The 24,105-nt window shown below is 33.9% G+C and overlaps 1 long non-coding RNA gene across 2 annotated transcripts; it reads left to right on the plus strand.

Moving 5' to 3' along the window:
- Window positions 1–6,807: 6,807 nt before the first annotated feature.
- Window positions 6,808–9,585, plus strand: LOC110092044. 2 transcript variants are annotated; one of them, XR_002302547.2, is made up of 4 exons: window positions 6,808–7,652; window positions 8,720–9,114; window positions 9,192–9,339; window positions 9,416–9,585. It is a non-coding gene; the product is annotated as an uncharacterized LOC110092044 (long non-coding RNA). The 2 variants fall into 2 exon arrangements; XR_003702031.1 differs by having other exon boundaries at window positions 6,809–7,652; window positions 9,265–9,339.
- The last annotated feature ends 14,520 nt before the right edge of the window (window positions 9,586–24,105 follow it).

Genomic DNA, 24,105 nt, shown 5'->3' on the forward strand with positions numbered 1-24,105 from the left:
TAATTCAAGAATTTCCTCTAGATCTTAAACTTGCTTCTTTAAAGGAGATGAATTATATTCCTAGTCATAATATGTCTTTATGGTCTTCTTAGATTATTCAAAGAGCTAAGGCTAGATGGTTTTCTTGTGGTGAAAAGGACTTGAGTTTTCTTTATTAAAAAATTTGTTATAGGAATAACAAGAGTTGTATTAAGGTTTTTAATACTTCTGATGGATTGTTTTCTGATCCTTCTTGAATTTCAGGTGTTTTGTTCAGCATTTTAAAAAAAAATCAATTCCCCTAAGCCAGTTTATGCTTTGTTTAATTTTATTTCTATTGGTAAAAGCATTCCTACTAATTTGTTATCTTATCTTATGAATAATTTTTCTTTTAATGAGATTTAAAAAGTTATTTTTTTCTACTCCGAATTCTGGTTTTCTTGGTTATGATGGTTTTAGTTTTGAATTTTGTAAAAATACTTAGAATATTGTGAGGGCTTCTTTCTGTATTGTTGTTTTTATTTTTTATTTTTCCTTTTGGTTTCATGCATAGGCTGCTAAAGCCTTGGCCACTACTCTTATTCTTAAAAGTATCATGTCTCTTTTATTTTTGATTATAGGCCTATCTCTGCTTTATATTTTGCTTATAATTGTTCTCTTATTTGGTGAATTTTAAATGGTACTATCCTTTTATCTGATGAGTGATTTCTAAATATTTATCTTTATGGAAGACGCCTCCGCTTTCTACTTTTGCTTTTTGGAAGTCTTTATGCTTTACTGCTATGGAGGTAAAGTCACTCTAATAAAATTATCCTTTAGAATCAATTCTAATAGTACTCTATCTTTTCTTTGGGATCCTTACTATGGAGGTAAAGTAATTTAAGAGTTAATTGATATTAATTATTATCATACTCTTCGTCCTACTGTTGTAATATCTGTTATTATTTCAAATAGGTGGAAATTACTTGATGTTTTTTATGTGAATATATCGATAACTATTTATAAAATTCTTATCTCTAATCAAATGGAATCTTGCATCTCTTGGGAAGGTGTGAATATACCTCTTTTTAAAAATTTTCATACAGCTTTTTATGATGGTTTATCTAAGGAAGAATGGTACTTTTTTATTTGGCATGAAAAGTTTGCTATGAGATTCTCTTGTTATGCTTGGATAGATGTGTTGAAAGATTTAAAAACTATTGATATTCTTTGCAAAAAAAATTAAATTAAATGTTCCTCAAGCATGTATTTTTTTGTACTAAAGTAGAATAAATCATAATCATTTATTCTTTTAGTGTTATTTTTATTTTGTTACAATTTCAGGGTTGATTCCATGGTTGAATCATTTCATGCTTAAACCTAATCTTCTTTAAACTTTTGATTTTTTTATTAAATTCTTATTTGGATAAGGATCAGAGGAATTTATATTTTTGATCGCTTGTGCCCGATTTTTTTTCTTCTTATGGAGAGAAAGGAATAATAAAAGATTTACGTGGAAGCATAAATGTGTGGATATCGTTAGAAGGATAATTAAGAATGCTATTCTTGCTAAGATTGTCTCTTGTAAACCTTTTTTATAAAATTAGGCAATGTGCCAATTAATTTTATTTGTTATGTTTGACTATAATTAAATTATTTGTGGTTGCTTATGTTTGATTTTTTAGTTGGAATTCTGGGCTGAAGTTTAATTGAGGTTGCATTAGTGCTTTTCTTGATATTCAATTGTTAAAGTTGTTATTGGAATCTAGAAGTACTGCTGGCTTTCATTTGCTTCATATAGCTTATGATTTGGCCTTCATTTTAAGGTCTTTGAAGTTCTAGTTTATTATTGGTTGCTTGACAGTCGTTTTTCTAAATAGTTTGGAAGCTGGAAATATGGAGCTGGAGTTTATTTGGTAGTGCATTTGTGCATAAATTAATATTATTAAAGATGCTGCTATTAAGTTGGGAATCAAAATTCTAGCTGGTCTTCATCCTCTCTAGCTTGTTTTTATTTTGAACTGGTTTTTCTGGGACTATGATGATCTGGTTATAATTGTTTTAATTGATTGCTTGGCAACAAATTGTTCATAAAATTTGGGAGGTCAGCAACCTAAGGAATATGGTTATTTACATACATACCATTTTATTTCATGCTATTTATATATCTAACACCTAAAATATTAATATAACATGCCTATCATCCGTAAAACAAATTTTGATGCATGAAATGAAATGTTAAAGTTTATAGGATGGCAAGAATGATAGAAATAAATCATAGGAGTGATATATTTGATATTAAAGTTGTATATGAGTAGTAAGCATATAATATAAATATTTTGGATATTACATATGTAAATAACATGAAATGAAGTGGTATGTACGTAAATCTTACTTTTGTTTTTTTTGGAAAATTTGCGCACCAAATGGAAATACATTACGAGGCATCCTATATATAGGTACATCCAAAAAATATTCCAGCATCTAGAGGGGAACACAAAGGTTGATTCAACTTCAGGAAAAAAGAAGTAGCAACCACATTTGTGGAATCAGGCGCATTTAGAATAAGTCCAAGATATTAGTGGATAATCTCCTACTATTCCTTTCTTTCCAAATAAAGTAGATAGAACAGCACGTGAGAAGAAGATCCACTCACAGAGATGAAGGATCATAGGTCTATGAAGAAGACTCTTATAGGAAGACATGAGTTCAGTTATAACAACAAAGGAGTAAGAGCATTCAAAAAATATGTGTGATACACTTTCAGGGCGGTCATGACACAAGCTGTAGATTAACGAAACATTATTTTTTCATTTTTACAAAATGTTTGCAATTTTTAAACCCCCAACAAGAGCAAACCATGTATAACACGAGTATCTCAATGCTGATTTGGAATGCTAAACTAGATTATACCAGGTGCACATAGGAAAATGAGAGTAGAAATCATTGATATAATTCCCAAAATTGTTGTTAACCTGGTTCCCCCAAAATAAACAGAAGATAGTGCTTTCAAGAATAGGTATCCCATTAATATCATTGCAAAAAGAAGGGGGCATATGATCAGGAAGGCCCATACCCTTCCCGAAATGAAACTCCTAAGAAGAGAATCATAATGGGTGCCATTGAGCAATAAGTGGCCTTCAAGAGATTCCTCTAACTTGCCATTATAATACCAGTGGTCCTAGTGCAAAGATATAGGTGCTTGGGGAGTAACTCTAAAGTGGAAATTAGCCTTAGTAGTAACAACCGTGTTACACACTATTTTCCAAAAAATCGAAGCATAATTAGGCGCGGGATGCCATGGGGAAGTATATCTACTAGTGAGCCAAGAAGATAAAGGAGACTTAGTGTTATACATCATGAGTATAACAGAATAGTTGAAAGCAAATTGGATAGCTATCAATGAAGGCAGACCCAACCCCCATTTTGCTTATGCTTGCATATCGTGTCCCATAAAACCATATGTGTTTTTTACCAGCAGCCGGATCCCCAAAAAATAGGAACTTATAGCAAGTTTTCTTGAAGAATTTAATGACATTTTTTTTGTAAAATAGCTCCACGTATCCAATAATCAATAGAGTTCACAATGGTGTATTTCAAGAATTGCAAACGGCCTGCAAACGATAGAAGAATTGGCTTTTTAGCCAGACAAATTTTTTGAGGCATTATCCATAAGGGGCATAAAATCAGATATATTTAGCCTATTAAAGGACAATGGGATCCCCATGTAAGAAATTTTTGGACTGATAATATGAATTGAAAGCGCTTGACAAATAACTTCCGAGTTAGTCAAGTTCCTAGGCAGCATAGCAAAGCTTTTGTCTAAGTTAACATGTAGGCTAGTGGCATTTGTAAAAGAATTCAGGATGCCTGTCAATTTGTTACAATTCTCTATAGTAGCATCACCAAAAACTAGCACATCGTCTGCATAAAGAAGGTGTGAGAGAGTGACCCCATCCAAAGAGATCCCTTTGAAGCCCCCATCATCTAACATAGTAGAGAAATCATCCATAGGCAAACAAAAAAGATAAGGGCTGAGGGGACATCCCTGCCTTAGGCCAGCAAAAGAAGAGAAAAAACCTTCAAGGGCACCATTGATCACAATAGAGAAGTTCACATCGGTTATACAAGCTTTAATCCAACTCACAAAAATATTTGGGAATCCTTTCTGGATCAATCTAGCAATCAGAAATTTCCTAGAAATAATGTAAAAAGCTTTACTGATATCTAATTTGGAATAAAAATACTTAATGCCTCCCCTTTTGCGGGCAAGAGAAAGAACTTCATTAGCAAGTAAGATGTTTTCCGTAGACACCCTAGACTTGATAAAACCTGATTGGTTATCTTTGACAATCATTGGCATGATAGGCTTATTCATGTTGGCAATAACAATTTCAATAATTTTGTAGAGAGTGTTGCACAAAGCTACAAGCATAAAATCAAAGAAAGACTACATTTTTGTTTTTAGGTATAAGAGCAAGAGACGTGGCTTTAACACCACTAGGAAGACACCCTTTCGAGAAAAAGGATCTCACTGCTTTGCAAACCATATGACCAATAATATGCCATCCATATTTATAAAAGTGGAAGTTAAACCCATCCGATCCTAGAGTTGAGGATGAAGTCCCCAAAAAAATTGCCTTTCTAATCTCCTCATTAGAGACAATTTGAGTGGTATAGTTAGCAGGAAATGCTACACCATTGGGAAACAAACTAACATCCAAGTTGGAAGGAGTAGGATTGTATATAGCTTGAAAGTGCTAAATGATAGTATTAATCACATCATATCTGTCAGAGTTAGGGGAGGTGGCAAGCAAGTTTACAGCTGCCTTACTGCTACCCTGCCTGCTTCTTATTTTTTGCATATAGAAATTTGGGATATTCTTCTCCATATTTAAGACATTTTACTTTTGCTCTTTGTATAATCCAGGAAGCAAGAATAATAGGGAATTCAGAAAGTTTGTGTTTAATTTCTTTCAGAGAGGCATTAAGTATATGATCATTCAGATCATCATGAATCTTCCCCATACAATCCATTTGCTGATTGTGTAACTTATCAAGGAGAGAATTGATCATAGAGGAGTGATCCTAGACCTCCAATTTAATATTACACTTTATCTATTTAAGAGTATGACATAAATGAGACATAGAGTTCCCAGTAGAAGGCTTAGAAAAAAGCTTCTAAAAGTAAAGTACAATATTTATCAATATCCATCCAGTAATTTTTGAAGAGAGATCTATGATAAGATTGTTGGGCTACTCTAGAGTGCAAAACCATGGGACCATGATCTGAGCAGGATGGGCTTTGAAAGGAGCAAAAAGAGCTGGGGTATGAATTCATCCAGGCATTATTTATAAGAACCCTGTCTAGTTTAATATGAATCAGATTATCAGATCGTTGATTAAACCAAGTATAAGTGCATCCCACTGATTGAATGTCCATTAAATAATTCTCAAAAATCATTGAATTAAAGTTCACTAAAGAACATTGAGAGAGAGCAAGGACCCCAATTTTTTAGATTCATAATGATAAAAGTTAAAGTCCCCCATAAGAATCCACGGAACATCTTGGGATGGAGCAATCTGATTAATATGAGACCAAAGATCTTTTCTTTCAGCACTGCTTAATAGAGGCATAAATAACTATGAGTTGGAATGGGGGGAAGGAGGCAGCCACGATAGAACCTAAAATGAGCTGAGCAGAAATGTGAGTTGGGGAAAATTTAATCTTGTTGAGATTCCATTTAACCCAAATATGCCCTAAAGAAGATTGTCTAAAGTTGTTATTGATATTTTCATTGGGAAAAATATAGTGTGATCTTTCGAAAAAAGGATTCTAGAGAGATGCAGAATGAATCCTAGTCTCTAATATACAGAGCATATCCAGTTTGAACGACTTAGACAGTCATTTACAACACAAAATTTTATCAGGCCAGTTATACCCCCTGATATTCGATCCCGCAATGGACGGTAATAACATTAAGAAATAGAGTAGAGAGGGGGCTTTTTGGCATGCTTCCCCCTAGATAATTTTTTGGTCATGACAAGGTTATAATTCTGCTGAGCAGTTTGCTGGGTCTTATGGGATTTCATAACCAATTCATCATAGATAGAAGAGTCAAGAGGTTTACTGTGTTATGACTGTGTTTGAAGGACTTCAAATTTGTTTGATGAAATGACACCAGGGGCGAAGCCGCAAATTGACTTTGAGATGAAACAAGTTGAAGAAGAAGTTTCCCCTGGAATGGGGGAATTGAGTTTGGAGATAATATTGTGCTCATATTCGAGGACATCAGTGTTATTAAGGGGAATATTATACGCTGAATTAGAGGATTGTTTCATGGAAAGTTTTTGAGGTGGAGGAGAGTGTGATTGGTAGTGAAGGGGCTGGGTGGACGGGCCGTAGCAACCATGGTGGAAGGATTTCCAGATTCTTCAGTTTGAGGTTTAGAGGGACATAAAGCAGAATAATGAACATGAGACTTACAGTGCTCACATGAAGTTGGTCTCCATTCGTAATGGACCTTCAATCCGACAACATCTTCGTCAATGGAGACCAATATTTCCCCCGGATACGTCGCATTACTATCCACAAGCACACACAATTGAGCAAAAGTGATGCGGATCTTTTGAGCAGTAAGAGAGTCAGTGGCAAGAGGTACCCCTACCTTACTCGTAATTCTTGAGATCCCCTCCGAATATCAACAAGCCAGTGGAAGGTCGTGGATTTTTATCCAAATAGGGACATAAGTTAATTTTTCTATCTTCGGCTTAAACTTTGGATGTCATTTTTTGCAGAACAAAATGCTTATCACCGTACACCTTTAGACCATGCCATTGCCAAATCTTCCGAGCAGAAAAACCTAAATATAAAAAAATGATCGCTGAGAGACAACAACTTAATCAACCTTTGAGGATCCAGATTTTCTTGAAGCCACCAAGCAAGGCCTCGTAATATAACCTACGACCAATGGAGTAACTGTCGAGATAAAGGCTCAAATCTTCAGCCCCTTTGGTCAATTTGTCACCAGAAAAAAGAATAATTTCCGGTTTCGAGAGGAAATAGAAATGGTGAAGGTCACTAGAAGGTAGTTCATCGGGAGAAAAAACTGCTTTCCAATTGCGTTGTGGAGGGGAAGAAGCTCCACCACCGGAGGAGACGAGTGGAGGAAAGTCAGAGTGGAGTAAGGAAGTTTCCATGGAGGAGAAATGGGGGTGGAGCCGGAGGGAAGAAAGAGGCCGGGTAGAACCGGTAGAGTGGAGGAAAAAATCCTAGCTCGACCTCCTGTGTGTTGTATGTTTCTTTTTTTCTGGTATAAATCTCACTATTTTCTTTCCTCTTAATTCCTTCGGTCCATGCACAGAGGCCAAATAGTATATGGAAGAAGTTAGACAGGAAGGAGTAGAAATCCAGATAAGAGGACGACGGAATGCTCGAGGGTTTATTGCGCTTAGGAGAAGCGATCGGAGCTGTCGAGCTGCCAGGAAGGAGCAGCTTCTCGAGCAGGTACTCGTGTGATTTGAAGGAGTTAGGGCATCGTCGATCTTCCTTCTTCCGAAAGCTTTGCGAGGAAGAAAGATATTGTGCGGTGCTCTACTCATCATTACAATTTGCTGCAGATCTGCTTCATTTTGAACTCGATGAGATCTTGACGTCAAATTTGATGTCTGTGACAACGAATTTCATGCTTGAGGTATTTTTTTGGGCGAATCATGCAGAAATGTTGTAATTTTGGTGGGTGCTCTTTGCTAGGGTTAAGGGGCTGTTTGGTATCGGATTTACAGCGGTATTTAAGTCGGATTTAAGCTAAATCCAGCCAAACAGTTTTTGTGCGCGCGTTAAATCCCGGGATTCGGTAAATCCCGGATTTACGAAATTACGGCTTAAATCCGGGATTTACTAAATCCCTCAGTTCGGTGGATTTAACAAGATTTAAAGTTAGGCGGAAAACTTACCCGCGGCGCCCGTGTCGTGAAGCTCTACCATTGCCCTTATTTGCCGAAAGGAATGAAGCCAGCGCTCTACCCCGTCGCCTCAATCTCTCCGATTTTTCTTCTTCTTCCCCAGAGCGTTGCTCCGACTCATCCTCTCCCATATTTCTTCTTCTTCCCCAGGTTGTTGCTCCGACTGAAACCTCTCCCATTTATCTTCTTCTTCCCATAACTGTTACTCCGCTTCCTCAGACACGCGCTAAATAGCTTTTTCCTTTATCTGATTTTTGGTAGGTGAGAGCTTCTTAACGTGGTGTTTTTTTTATTTTCCCTGAGAGCTTCTTAATTTTTTTTTCCGCAATGTGTAGGTAGAATAACATATTTCATGTGTTTTTTCTTTAAAATTTTCTTACTTATGTAGGATCTGTATAAAAATCTGCATAACTTTTGGTACTGTACTATTTCCATCCTATATTAAATTGTTAAGCAAATTTCCTTTCAGTTAAATGAAGTTGCCGTAGTTCATATATCTATAAGTCCATTTTTTTTAACGCTATAAATAATTGATTGGTAGTACGGTTGTTAAGCTAATTAAAATCAGAATGAAGCGATCCTTTTACACCGGATTTGACAAAGATATTTTTGATTCCGTGAGCGACAACGAGTCATCTAATGCCATATATCTCAAAAATTATGGTTCCCATCTTGATTGGAGAGTTTTTCAAGGATGAAAGTGTATTACTCATGAATATACTCTATATAATTAAATTGAAAGTGCGGGATCAAATGAATTATCATCTTACTACATGTTGCCTTAATTTTTTTATAGAAATGAAGAGGTTTCTTAAAGGGAAACGGTTGGTTCATGGTAGCTCTAGCTCCCAACGTCATGTAGATGAAGTTATCTCCAGCAATCCTAAAAGTACGTCTAGGATTGCTAGGTGGCCCGAGGAGCACAATGTTGTGCTAGCCGAGCTTCTATATGAGCAATTCGTACATGGAAATATATGTAATGGTCTCTTAAGGAAGAAGTAGTCGCCGAATCTTATTAATGTCTTGAATAGACATTTGGGTACATATTACACAGATTCTTCAATCATGATTAGATTCAAAAATATGAAAGATGATTTCTGTACACTATATCAACTAACAAATCGAAGTGGTTGGGATGAGGAATTACACATACTAATTGCTACTGAAGAGCTTTGGGAGGAAATTGTTCAGGTAAATATTAAATTATGTAATTCTACTCTTGATTAACCGTACATTAAGATGACTCGTTTCTTTTACTTGTACTACAGGTTACACCAAAGCTTTCACGATATCGTTGGCATCCATTCCACTAATATGAAATTTTTGAAAAAATTTGCTCAGATAATATCGCAGTAGGTAATGGTTGCTAGATCCAATAAGACAAAATCTGCAATAGTAATTTTATGGAATGCTCGGGTAAGAATTTTAATTTGTGTAATGTTTCACTAACTACATTAAATTTTGTACCAATTCATTCATTTTTTTATTTCAGATTGCAAGTCAAAGAAATCGATCATCGTGAAAATAAATTGGCTCCTAAGAAATAGATATGAAGACATCTACATATTAAAAGCATTCTCTAATTTAATGCTTAATCTGTCATTTTGGTCAATATTGCTTTGTAATTTGCTCTTTATTGAATTTTCGATCATTTTGTGTGAACTCAAGTTTGTTTAATGATGTTTTATGCAATGATCTTCATCTCATAAATATATTTTTTAAATTTTAAATCCCTAACTTCCATAAATCCTGAAATATGTTACCAAACAGTTTCTCAGGATTTAATAGGATTTAACATATTGCATACCAAACGGTTTTCAGGATTTAACACAATTCGAATTAATAAATCCGGATTTATAGGATTTACTAAATCCCACTAAAGTTAAATCCCACTTGTTGCCAAACAACCCCTAAGTCCCTAAGTCTTCCCTACTTCTGTAAGCAAAAAAAAAAGAAAAACCCTTTCTCACATTTTTTTCTTGTCCTGTCCACCGCCTGCATCTTTTGGCCTAGGTCGTTCTCCCATTTTATTATGAACCTCTTAGATTTTCTTGATCTACATGATAAATCTCCTTCGCAAACAATCTCACCCCCATCATTGAACTGGAAAGGTCTTCTTACCTCTCATACCACTCTTGCAGTGAAATTTGCTCTCCGTTACATTCCATCTAGTGAAGAAAAAGTTTATTTCTTTGGTGAAGAAATTTATGATGGCTCCTGAGCTTGGTACTCTGCTCTTGTTGGGTATGTCATCGACGAATAAGTTTTTTATTATAATCTTTTATTTGCTGTTAAGAAAATGTGGAAACTAACGGGATCATTTGAACTTTTGTCCTTTCAAGTTAATATTTTTGTGTAAGGGCTATTTGAATTGCTAAAAAGGAATCTAATGTAAAAGGAATTCATTGTAAAATGAATACAGTGTAAAAATAATACTTTGGAATTATTTGAATGAGTGTATAGTAAATTCAAGTGAATGATTTTTTTGTTTGATTTGGAGCAAAATGAATGTATTGTAAAGTTTAGAAATGACAGCCAGCGGCAGGTAATGATGTTGCGGAGGGAGGTGGTGGCTGACTGTTTGGGGTGTTTGGAGGGTGGCAGTGGTGGTGACTGTCGATGGTTGGCGTTGGTGGTGGCTGGAGGGTGGAGGCGGCGGTGGTAGTGGTCGGAGGTTGGTGGTGGTTATGGCTGGCGGTGGTGGTGGCCATAGGGTGGCAGTGGTAGCTGCTTGCGGGGCAGTGGCGGTGGTTGCTGGCGGGCAGTGGCGGTGGCTTGAGGATGGTGAAGGTTGCCGACAATGGTGGTCGGCAACAGTCAAGCGAGCTTACTTACAGTGTAAAGCGTTCTTGCTTAAAACTGAGTGAGTTTGATTTACCTCAAAAATGAATTAGAATGATTTACACTATATATACTTTATTTTGAATTTCTTTTTTATCCAATCTAACACCAAAATTGATAAAACCCCTGAATTTAGAACACTTTACACCCTAAAGTATTTTAACCAAATAGCCCCTTAAGTTTTCGTGCCTTTAAGTCCTCAATGGAGGGCCTTGGTTGCTTAATGGGAGATCCTTCATCTTTAAAAGATGATATCCTAAATTCACTCTTATTAAGGAAGGATTTAAGGATGTTTCAATTTGGGTTAAGACCCCTAGTTCACCACCTTGTTGTTAGTCAATGGCCGGGATTTAAAAAATTATGAGCAAGATTGGTATTCCTTAATGGGATTAAATTCTTTATACACACAACCCTGATCTTATCATAGTTCTTTTTTTTTTTATATTTTAATTTTTTTTTATGAACTATCTCGTCCTACATTTCCCCGTGTTAGCATTCAAATCCCTACGTCTACTATTTTGCCCAATGACATAAATATAACTTTCAATAATAACATAAATATTAATATTTGTAGTAAAGACTTATGTCTTCCTATCATGTACGGATAGAAGCCATGTATTTGTTTGAATTATGATATATTTTCTCACGACAATAACTCCTGCCCTAAATCCACCAATACCATTAAGTCATGGCCCCTCCAATGGTATCGGTTGACTTAAGTGGAGAAGTTATGGTTGTCAACCACTAAATAGGTTTTAAAGCACCACCATTAACTTAAACCCAATACAGAGTGAATCCTCTCCCAACCTCATAAATTAATCCTTAATTAGAGAGCGAGGGTTCAAGCAGCTCTAACAACCAATAATTTGTCTTCCCAACATTCTTATATGGAATGATAGGGGCTTAATGGTGGTATCCATGGTATCCATGTTATGGATTATCGAAACATGATTAAAAACCTTAATATTGATGTCTTCTAGTAATTAATGCTTCATTTGGGACGACTTTTTTATTGCTTTTTAGAATAGAGTTTTAGTACTAAAGTTTTGTTTTAAGAAGCATTAAAAGAGTCATCCTAAACGAAGACTAAATTCATTCCTCTTGAGGCAAGTTGCTAGAATTTTTAAGCCTCTTCTCATGGACATATTTGAGTTAAATGGAATACAGCTGTTGTCACATTTAATTATCTCCAAATTCATCTTCAACTTATTCATAAACAATTATTATTTTCCCCCACTACTTATAACATGATTACTTTTATTTATATTGATAATAATATAAGTTTGTATATGAGTTTAAAATTAAAATTTAGTAATTATTTAGAAGAATTAATACAAAAGATACCTCTTGAAGAAAAAAAATTTTATTGGATGAGATTTAAATGGACATGTTGGTAGAAAGGTATATGATTTTAAAAGTATTCATGGTGGCCATAGGTTTGGAACGAAAATTCAAGGTAGTAAGATCATATTATATTTTTTATTAGCTTATGATTTATTAATAGCTAATATCTTATTTAAGAAAAGAGATGAGCATCTTATCACTTATAAAAATGGATATAGTAAAACACAGATTGATTATTTTCTTATTAGAAAATTAGATCGTATAGATTGCAAAGATTGTAAAGTTATTCTAAGTGAAAATTTTTGTACCCAATATCGATTATTAGTTTTAGACTTTAAGATAAAGTGATAGAAAATAAAATAAAATAATTTTTAAAGATTAGATGGGGGCATTTAAAGATTATTATTAAAAGTATTTTTGATAGTAAGAGTGATAGAAAATAAAATAAAATAATTTTTTAATATTAGATGGGGGCATTTAAAGATTATTAATAAAAGTATTTTTGATAGTAAGATTTTAGATCATAAGATTTTGTCTATGCATGAGAATGTTAAAATTATGTGAGAAAAAGTGATTTGTGATATTAATAATATTGCAAAAGATGTGCTTGAACTTTCGTAGGGAAAATCTTTTAATAATAAAAATAGTTGGTGGTAGAATCCAAATATGCAAGGAAAGATAAAAAATAAGAAGATTTATTATAAAAATTAGTTTAGATGTAAAAATTCCTATAATTGGGAAAGCTATAATTGGTGGGAAAAAATTGTGTATCACCCGCAGATTTTGATTTATCCTATTTTGTAATCGAATACTGCATTGAGAATAAAATACAATCTCGAGAGATTGACATAATATTCTATAATAGATTCAATATCAAAATAGGGTTTTGAAAATTGATATTTCTATAATCAAACATAGTTCAAAGAATAACATATCATCCCAAAAGATTAATTTGAGATTCTATAGAATATGTTTAAAGATAGAAATACGCTTTTGAAAAAGTTTATTCATTCTTTTATTTAGATATTACAAGAAGAATATTATATCATCTTAAAAGACGAACATAACATTCTTCAAGATATTCAAAAGCGAGAATGAGTTTTATAAAATTCATCATTTCTAAAGTTGAATATAATAAGTATAATATTATATTATCTGAAAAGATAAAATCAACATTCTACAAAGTCTATTCAAAATTAGAAAAGAGGTTTTTTTTTTAATATCTACGTTCCCAAATTTCTTCCTTGTTTATATGAAATAAAACAAGGTTTATTTATTTTGGAGTTCTCAAATCCCATATAGAGGCAAGTCCCTATAGTTAATATATATCTTAGGAGGAATGCTCCTAAGAACTCTCGATTAAAGCAGTGATTTCATACCCTTTTGACTACAAAGTAGAAGACAAAGAAACAGAAGTAAGTATTTTCAAAGGAAAAAACTCAATGCTTGAACATTTATTAGCGAGTCAAAGGATGAAAAGTAGGAGGTACCGGATTCTGAGAAAACTCAGAGGGCAACCTCAGTCTTATCATATGTTGGGCTTTACATTTTAAGAGAGAAATTTTCTGTTTAAGTTGACATTTTATTAGAAATTTGGGATTATATTCCCGAAGGGCGAGACTTAAGATCTAAAAAGAATCTGCTCAGAACCTAAATCTAATTTGGGTACTATAAAATAGTGACCCGACCTAACTAATTGAAGTGTAAATTCGGACTTATCCCGGCCTGGAATTGGGAGGCAAGCTAACCACCTAGGCGCTTTAGAACCATGTGTCCAGTCTCTATGAAAGATGAGTAGGGATGTTGTTTAAGTTTTAAGGAATTGAGGGACGACATCTATGACAATTCCTAATTGGCCCTCAATTTAGTATGGTGAAAAATGATCTAGCAATGCAATTAATATTTTTAGACTATTTTAGTTTATCTAATGCAATGCATGCCTAATTGACTCGAATGCATAAAATGAATATGAAGCAGTTTTAAAAATAGTTTAGAAAATAAGTTTTTCCCTAAAGATTGTACAACTTTCCTTGACAGAACTGCACCCTCATAGGTCAAGTGGTTTGCCAGAACCCGCAAGCGGGGAGGTGCCTAACAAGGAAGAGAAAGTAATAATATGCTTATGCTGACTCTCGGCGGTCCCGAGCTTACTTCTTAGATCGTTAGAGTTCTATGTGAGCCTAAATTTTTTTTATAAAAATACAAGTAGAAGAATTTAAAGCATACCCTTACGAAAAAAAGCACTCTGATTCATATCCAGGCTAAAACAAAACACGACATGCAATGACCCTAAAAAAGCTACTGCACAAACAATGTAAACAATCAAATTTAATATATCTATAATATTCAATGTCCAATGTCCATATTACACCCAGAATTTGCAGAAAAGTAAAGTGGCCGGCACCACTGACAACAAACCCGGATTCTAATCCTAAGAATGACGCAAGTGATTTTTGAACTGGGATATACTGTTCCTTGAATCTTTATTTCTTCGTCTTCTTTCTTCAATCTTCTCGTTCTGTCTTTTCTTCTTCTACGAACTCCTTGGATCCGTCGGGTCTGGATATCCAAATGAAAAGAAACTCATCCCTAAAAGGGGTATTTTCTTTTCTATTTGGATACTAAAATTATCCTAATTTGGCTTTCTAAATAAAAGAGAATAATCCTTTAAGGTATATTCTCTTTTCTTTGGATTCCAAATTGGATTTGATATCCCACTTTAAAAAATCACTTTCACATACCTTGACTTTTAATACATTACACTTACATTTGCATTTACATCACAGAAAGAAAAAGAAAATCTAGACCACCTGCAGGGTTATCCTAAGCAAAAATCATCCCAAGCAGTTATATATTTGCATTTAAATTAAATCAATTAGCCACACTTGGCCACTCTTTTTATTTGGGGCTAAGCAGCTGAAGCACCTGTAGTATTTTATAAAATTATTGATTAATTAGCCCCCTTTTTCTGCCCTGCATGAATGTGGCCACCTACAGAAAATTCCATGAACAACCAGATCGCTCCTAACCTACGGGTAATCTAATCGTCAAATCAAATCACATCACAAGGTACAGTAAAAGTAAGTAGACAAACATACCAACAATTTTACATCCAACATGCAATGAAAGCCGAGAAAGTCCGTCACACAGCAGTAAGAAAATAAATACCGGCCTAACCTAAATCTAGAGTCGGTTGTCCTAACAAACAATTCTAAGTATGTGCAACAGGTTATGTGGTTTTGATATGTCCTATATAGGTTAATTATTGACTAAAGTTTTCTAATTGATTGAATTTTAATTTAAAAATGTTCACTAATTCTAGAGTGAGGTGTACTAAGTTTTTTATGTTATATGTTTCTATTCCTGAAGTGTGCATGCATCCTAAGTCTAAGTTTTCTAAGACCCGGTCCTTAATTTTTGTCCTTAAATGTCACTACTGTTATATAGGTGAAAATCTTTGTTATTACTAACCCTTATGACTTTCGTACGTGAAATAGGGTTTAGGGATCTACGATAAATAAAAAAAAATCTAATAAATTGAAGTTACTATAGGGACCTAAAGGGAAAGGTTAACGCAAACCACATCAAGGGGCCCCTAAAGGTTTTCTAAGTTTAGAATACTCACAATCACCGGGGCTACGACCGGTGGTTCCGCCCGTAGCACCTCTACCCGGTTGGATAGAGGCGACTGACGTCATTAACTCCTTGTACTTTTGTTCCCTCGACCGGTATCGTTCCTCGCAGTTCATGCAAATAAACAGAAGAAAACAGGGATTTAGAAAGCACATTTAATAATTATAAAATGAAATAATTGAAAGAATAAAATTTAAATCCAAACATACCTTTCTTCGGGCTTGATCACTAGTTGTGTTGACTTGGCTTTTGAAACTTTTCACTTTTGATAATATGCTTTATATATTTTCAACATACATTTACCTTCTTCTAAACTTATACAATTTCATGAAACAAACATTTTATCTCTTACACTTATGCACATTTTACCATTCCTAGAATCATACTCTACACCCTTCCTTTTCGGAAACACTTTCATATATTTCAATATTCAAAAACACCTTTCAAAGCACACAAATTTCACCTTTCAAAAACATAAAATCTTCACCTTTCCAAATCATACAAATTCCACTTTTACCTTTTCAAAACTCACACGCTTCACTATTACACATTTCACACTATTTTGATTTCCAAAGAATACTTTTCTCACCTATCAATCCACACATTTATCAGTTTCTATAAAATCGTATATTTTACTTTCCACATATACATATTCTGCTTTTACTTTTTCAAAACTCACATACATCCTTTTTCAAGATATATACTTTTTGCCTTTTCAACATCACACACTGGATTCACTTTTCAACACACACACACTTTTTATTTCTCATATACACGATTGCACCATTTCCAAAATATACATAACTTTCACCATTCTTAACCCACAAAACTCGCTTTTATTTCTTATAAATCACATTTTCAAAAAACGAACATTTTCATTCTCCAACATTTAAACTTCATTTTACCATTCAAAAATCATACACTAAACTTTTCATTTAAATAATCCACTTTTCATCTTTCAAAACAACAAAATTCACTTCTCAAACTACACATATACTTCTTTCAAAATCAAATATTTTATTTTTAACATACACATTTGAGAATGAAAATCAACTTCTTCCTTTCATGCAATAAACAACAAACCTTCTCAAAGTTGAAACCTAACACTTTCTACTAAGATGCGATCATAAAAAAAATGTATTTATTAACAGATTATAGGAGTTAGCTATTAATGAAGCTTAAGTAAAAGAATTTAAGAAATCTTCTCATGATTTTGTAAGGAGCAACCAAACTATCAACAAAAATCTTGCATTTCGTTTCTCATTGTTACATTATTATCAAAAATGAAAATTCAAAACAACTCAAGAATAACAATGCAAGATACAATGCAACCATGAAAAACAAAATAGATGAAACCATTCGTCCTTTAAGATAAAAAAATGTAATTTTATATATGCATTCTAACAAAGCTTTTATCATTTTTCTTACTGCCAATGCTTATCAAAAGAATGAAATATTGACAGATTTTATCTCAGAATTTAATTAAGAATATCAAGATTCAACTCCCTAATACTTAGTTTAAATCAAATAAGAGTAAGAGAAGAAGAAGATAGAGAAGATATAGAAGAATTTTACCCAAGATTAAGAAGATGTTGGCATCGGCTAGAGCAGAAGAAGCAAAAGCTTCGGTTATTTGGGCTGTGGGCTCTCGATCTGTGTGAATGGAGAGGCAAACGAGAGAGGGATTTCGTTTTCTCTGTACGAACGAGCGGGGGAGAGGTTGCTAACTGCAGGCGTGCGGTCTTCTTGTGCGAGAGAGGGAGTTCCGACCTGGGAGGCGGTTCTTCTCTGTACGCGAATCAGAAGGAATGGGCGACGGGGAAGGCAGTTCGCGAATGGAGCCTGGGGTCTTCACAAAACTGCAGGCCGAGGCTGGAGTTCTAAGGTTTGGCCTGGGTCTTCTCGTGCGATCCAAAGAGGGAAGATGGGGATTTCACGCTAGAGAGAAGAGATGGAGGAGTTCGGGATGAGAGGGAGAGCAGGCCTTCTTGCCAACTGGGAGCGTGCGAATCCAGAGAGGAGGCGGGATGAGCAGTTCGCGAATGGGAGGAGCGACCGAGCGGGAGGAAGGGGGTTGCGAACTGGGGCTGGGTTCGTATTTTTTGAACTGCTGTAGGAGCGACCGGCTGGGGAGTTCGAGATTTCGGAATTAAGGGGAGATCGAGCGGTTCGAATGAGAAGTGTGTGAGAGTGGGGAGTTCATAACTTAAGAGAGGGGGAAGGATTTTCGGAACTGTCCAGAGAACCGAGAGCTTCGTGCGAATTTAAAAGGAGATAGAAAATTTTTGAACTGCTAGGGGGCGGTTTTGTGTGAATTGGAGTAAGAGAGGAGCAGCTCACGAAAATAGAAGGAAATGGGGTCGGTTTAATGAGCCTTAATTGCACTATTCTCTCTCCGATTTTAAAATCAAAAGTTTAGATTAAAATTTGATTTAGAGAAGGATCCAAAGGGCTAAGATTGAAACTAATTTTTAGGAGACTTTGGATAAATGATTTTGGGTACGTGTATCTGAATTAAATTTAATAGAATTGATTTTGATTTCGATTGATCGAGTTGATTTGAGCTCGTTTGGAGTTGAATTGAAATCTTAGATTGAATTGATTTTAATTTGATTTGAATGATAGGTTCGAGTCGACGCTACGTCAATAGGTATCCACCTAAAAGAAATCCTATAAGGGCGACGTCTATTCTAGGTTATGAAGACCTAAGCACTAGAGATTGATTCCGGGAGAAATTGACCTCGAAAAATTAGGTCAACAATAACGAGCCTCGTAAGGAATCTAAGAAAGTTATTTGAGATATAAAGAGCTTAGTTTTAATGATTTATATAATATATTAGATACTAAGGAGGGAGAAATATATATGTATAAGTTAGCCAAATAAATTGATAGGAGTAGTAAGGATTTTATTCAAGTGAAATATATTAAGGATGAAGATCAAAAATATTTTTCTTAGAAGATAATACTTAACAAAGATGGATAAGATATTTTGCTAAACCTTTTAATGAAGAAATTGACTTTTTTAACTTTAGCACCCTAAATGAAAATAAAGAGTTTTGTTTTTATCAGCGTATTAGTAAAATCGAAGTTAGAGGCTTTAAAGAAAATGAAGTGTGAAAAAGCTGTTGGACCTGGTGATATTCCAATAGAGATGTGGAAATGCTTAGGAGATGAATTTTTTTTGGCTTACTACACTTTTTAATACTATTTTGAAGACTAAAAAAATGCCAGATAAGTGGAAAATGAATGTGTTAATTCTTATTTTTAAAAATAAAGGTGATGCACAACAGTGTGCAAATTAGAGAAAAATTAAGTTAATGTGTCATTCTTTAAAACTATGGGAGCGAGTTATGGAGCGTAGGTTGCAACATGATACTAATGTTTCTCAAAATCAATTTGGATTCATGCCGAGTAGGTCTACTATGGAAGCCATACATTTATTGAGAGGTTTAATGGAGAAATATATAGAGAATAAGGAGGATCTACATATGATATTTATTGATTTAGAGAAAACATATGATAAAGTTCCAAGAGAAGTGCTATTGAGAGTTCTTGAAAAGAAAGGAGTTAATAATGCTTATATTCAAATAATTAAAGATATGTATACAGGAGCTATTACTTGTGTTCAAACACAAGGTGGTTTGACTAAGTATTTTCCTATTTTGGTTGGATTACATCAAGGATCAAGCTTAAGTTCATATCTTTTTTGCTTTAGTCATGGATGTTCTCACTAAACATTTGCAAGAGAATGTACCTTGGTGTATGCTTTTTTCTGATGATATTCTTCTTGAAATGTTGGAGACTTGGAGTATCTCCAGTGGAAGATAAGATTAGAGAGAGTCGCCTTAGATGGTTTGGTCACATTAAACGGAGGCTTTCCAATGACCCGGTTAGAAAAGTTGAGGTATTAGATTTAACTTATGTTAAGAAAGGTAGAGGTAGATCTAAAAAGACTTGGTTAGAGAATATTAGAAATGATCTTTCTTTATTTGATTTGAATGAGAATTTGACTTTTAACAGGACAATATGAAGAAAAAGGATTCATGTAGCCGACCCCACGTAGTGGGGCAAAGGCTTGATGTTGTTGTTGTTGATAATAATCCACTTGAAAGGAAAGTTCTTTGGTTTGGTTTTGTTGACATTTCTCATAATATTATAGAGCCTTGGATCATTATGGGTGACTTTATTTGTAATAAAATAATTGTGAAAAAAAATTGAGGCAGCCCTATTCACCCTTCAAAATTACTTGCAAAGGCTTGATGTTGCCCTATTCACCCTTTGTAATAAAACAATTCTTTGGTTTAGTTTATTTTACCTTCCTCTTTGTGGTTTTACCTATAGTTGGTATAATCAGTAGCTTCATAAGCCCATTAGATGCTGGTTGGATCGTTCTTTATGCAATGCTTAATGTTTAAATTTCCTCCATCTTTTGCACTATAAAATCCTTTGCCCGAACATATATCTAATCATTCTCCTATATCCTCCACTTTGAGAGGATTCTCATATAAAAAACTATTGGATATTTCTGTTAATTGGGATCCTTTGTTTTGAGATTGTGTAGGGTGCTTGGGATATTTTTGTTGATGGAGATCCTATGTTTACTGTGTCTAATAAACATTTCAATGAGAAAATGGTTCTTAAAGGTTATAACTGGAACTTTACAATTTATAAACAAAAATAAAATTTGAATGTTAAAAAGAATTTTGAGTCTATTTTTTCAATCTGGAAACATTTCCACTAGATTGAAACCTCCTTTATAGGGCTCTTCTTTTTCAACAAATTCTTATTGAGGATTTAAAATATGAAAACATATGGATTAGCGAAGGGCTAAATGTTCTTGGCTTATGAAGGGAGATAATAATATAAATTTTCTTTGTCAAAAGATTTAAATTAAGAGAAATAAAATTATATTTGGAAGATTCATGCTAATCATGGTCTTGTCCACTTTTAGTTAGATATTTCCAATAAAACCATCAGCTATTTCTCTTTCATCTTTATTGGTGACCAGATCTCTAATCAAATCAATCATTTTATTTCGTTAGCCCTTGTCTCTCTACTAATGATCAACACAACTTATGATGAATTTCTTTCATACAGATATTAAAGAAGCTCTTTTGGATATTGCTGATAACAAAACTTCCGGTCCTGATGATTTCATCTCTAAATCTTTTAAAGCCTCGAGTATTTTGGGATCTTCCTTCATTCTAGCTAGCATTGTTTTTTTAGTGTCCACATGCTTGATAGGATTAGACACTCAACTGTTACTTTAATTCAAAAATCTCCAAATTCTAGAGATATGATTGATTTCAAACTTATATCTATTTCCAATGGCTCCTTTAAAGTTATAGCTAAACTACTTGCTAATATACTAATAGAACTTCATAAACTTATCCATCGATCATTTTGAAGATGCATTTATATCTAGTAGGGATATAACTAATAATACAATCTTATATAATGTGATTCTAAGTGTGTTCATTCAAAGTCTGTTGCTAAGGCTTTCTATGCTAAGATAGATTAAAAAAAAAAACCTTTATCATATTTCTAGATTATTCCTCTATAATAGACACATCTCTTGGCCTCATTGCTATGCTTGTTTCATGGATTCAAGCTACTCAAAATGTCAAATTCTCTACGATTAACAATGGTGAATTCAAAGAGTATTTCAACTCCAATCGTGGCTTGAGACAAGATACCCTCATTCTCCTTTGTTGTTGATCATTGTGATGGATACTATCTCTAGACTAATATATAGTGCTTGCTCTAATTCAGTCATAACCTGTATCTCTAAACGGAATGTGAAAATCTCTCATCTTATTGATGTTGATAACCTTTTAGTGTTTGGTACGGCTTGAGACTCCAATATTTATGTATTAGACACTATCTTGAACTCTTTTAAGAACCAAACTGATCTCATTACTAATTTTAACAAGTCTATTATTTTTTCTCTAAATCCACATCCTCTCAAAATCAAGATCAATACTCTAATATTTTTGGGCTTACAATCATATCTCTTACATGATATTATTTGGGTATCCCCCTTCATCCACAAGACTAAATAAGTCGAACTACTGCAATATATGAATAAATTTATAGTCTGTCTTAGCGGATGAAAACATAAAGTACTCTCTTTTGCTGGTAAATTTCAGTTGATTCATTCTACCATTGGAACTACTTGTATTACTAGCTTAGATCGATTACTCTTCCTAAGGGTCTAAGGAAAAGGATCACTTCTCTTAATAATAATTTTCTTTATTGGAATGACATCACTAAAAAGGTTCACATGAATCCGTTTAGCTTGACTTCCCTACCTAGAGATAAACGGGGGCTTGGTCTCCTTTCCATTGATACCCTTCATACTATATCTAAAGCTAAACTTATTTGGAGAATTTATAATGTTGCAAGCCCTCTTAGTGCCACAAAGTATATGAATCCGTTTGGCTCAAACCTAATAGCAACTCCATTTTTTTGGAAATAGCTTCATAGTTATGCATCTAAACTTATAAATCTTATTGAGTTCAAGGTTAGTACTAATAGTCGGCTCTCTTTCTTTTATGATACTTGGCTCAATTTGGGGCCTCAAATCATTCAGTTTTTCTATTGTAATTATAAAATTTGGTTTTTTGAGTCTATTAACAACCTTCAATGGTCTCTTCCTCATTGCTATAATGTCTCTATTATAAACAAAGTTCTCAACATTAAAATCTATAAGTCTTCTACCTCCTATCTCTGGCATGAAAAAAAAACTATATCTAATACACAAGTTTACTCTCATATCTTTAAGGAAGCTTCTAAAGTTGGGTGGTGCAAGCATATTTGGTTTAATGCTTATGCTATTAACAATACTCTTCTTGCTTGAAAAATTTTAAAAGGTGGCCTTAAAATTGCTGATGACCTCCTTAAAAGTGATTTTATGGCTAAACAAATTTGTATTTTATGTAATCATCACAATGAACGTCACACTCATCTCTTCTTTTTTTTTTTATTGTGAAGTTTCAGTCAGACTCTTTAAATATTGCATCCCAAATGGAGAATTCTTTCATTTAGGAGTCTCTTTGAACCAAGTCTTAATTCATTGGAATTCTCTTGGTTGTAAAATTTCAAGGAGATTCTTTCTTCGTGTTGTGCATCTTACAACTTATTTTTCCTCGCAAGAAAGGAATAAAAAGATTTTCATAAATGAAAAGACATACGACAAAAAAATTAATTGAACAAAATTATTTTGCCATAAGACTTAAAAGCAAAGATAGAATATGGAACACCTTACAAACCAATATTTCACAGCTTTACTTTACCTAATATTTTTTAGGTTCTATGGTTGTAATAATGCCTCTAGTTTTTTGGTGGAAGTTTTTCTGATCTCTCATTTCTCTAATGGTCTTGTGGCATTTCTATTGGTTTTTGGATTGTTTTTCTTTCTAATAGAGATTCATTTTAATGCATTTCTTCTTGCTTACTGTTATGTCTTCTTGTTGTTAATTATCAATTATTGTGTGTTAAAGCATTTATCTCTTTATGATGTTGGTACAAAAATTTCACTTTCACTCGCTATAGCTGATTAAATATCGATGGCTTTTGGTGATGCTTTTTTTTTAATGTTCATTAAGAGGCACTTAGTGGAAGGATTGTTGGGATGTCAATTCAGAGCATTTCTCCTTTGTCAAAACGCCTTTCTATTTCAATCTACTATTAGTGAAGGCTTTTATTATTGTTGAATTATCTGTGGGCTGCACATTATAAATTTGAAAATGGTCTTCTTCTTCATTAGCTTTGTTGGGGCATCTTTGTATTATCAAAATTTTTGGATCTTGAGGTTAGCATATTCTACTTTTTTTGGAGCAATATTGGACAGTTCTACCCTTGACCTGTGATGACTATTATGAGTTTTGGTGTTATTTAGTGCCTTCTTTTAGGTTTTTGACTTTTGCTCATTTTTTTTAATATAAATGTAATAATTTTTTGAGAAACATCAAATCCTTCCAACATAAGTGATTGTCAAAGTTCTGTACCAAATGTTATAGCAGAAAAAAAAAAAAAAAAAAACTTTGAGATGCACAGAATGCCGATTGTTAAGTTCTGTACCAAATTGGTTATTTCTTTTTTCTGTTTATGGATTAATGGTAGCTTTCATTGCAAGTTCATTGTGGATATTAATCTTTTGAGCACTAAAATAAATTAATGAATAAATGCCTATGCTAGAAATAAAGGATCAAATCAAGAAGTGACGAATGAAAGAGCTGCAAGTCCATTGTGGCTTCTATTACGGATATCATGAATTCGAGCACTGCAATACATTAAGTAATGAATGCAGGCCTTTGCTGGAAACAAAGGTTCAAAGGAAGAAGAGACGAATGAAAGGTCTCG

The sequence above is a fragment of the Dendrobium catenatum genome, unplaced genomic scaffold, assembly GCF_001605985.2.
Source record: "Dendrobium catenatum unplaced genomic scaffold, ASM160598v2 fragScaff_scaffold_1111, whole genome shotgun sequence".
Classification (NCBI taxonomy): domain Eukaryota; kingdom Viridiplantae; phylum Streptophyta; class Magnoliopsida; order Asparagales; family Orchidaceae; genus Dendrobium; species Dendrobium catenatum.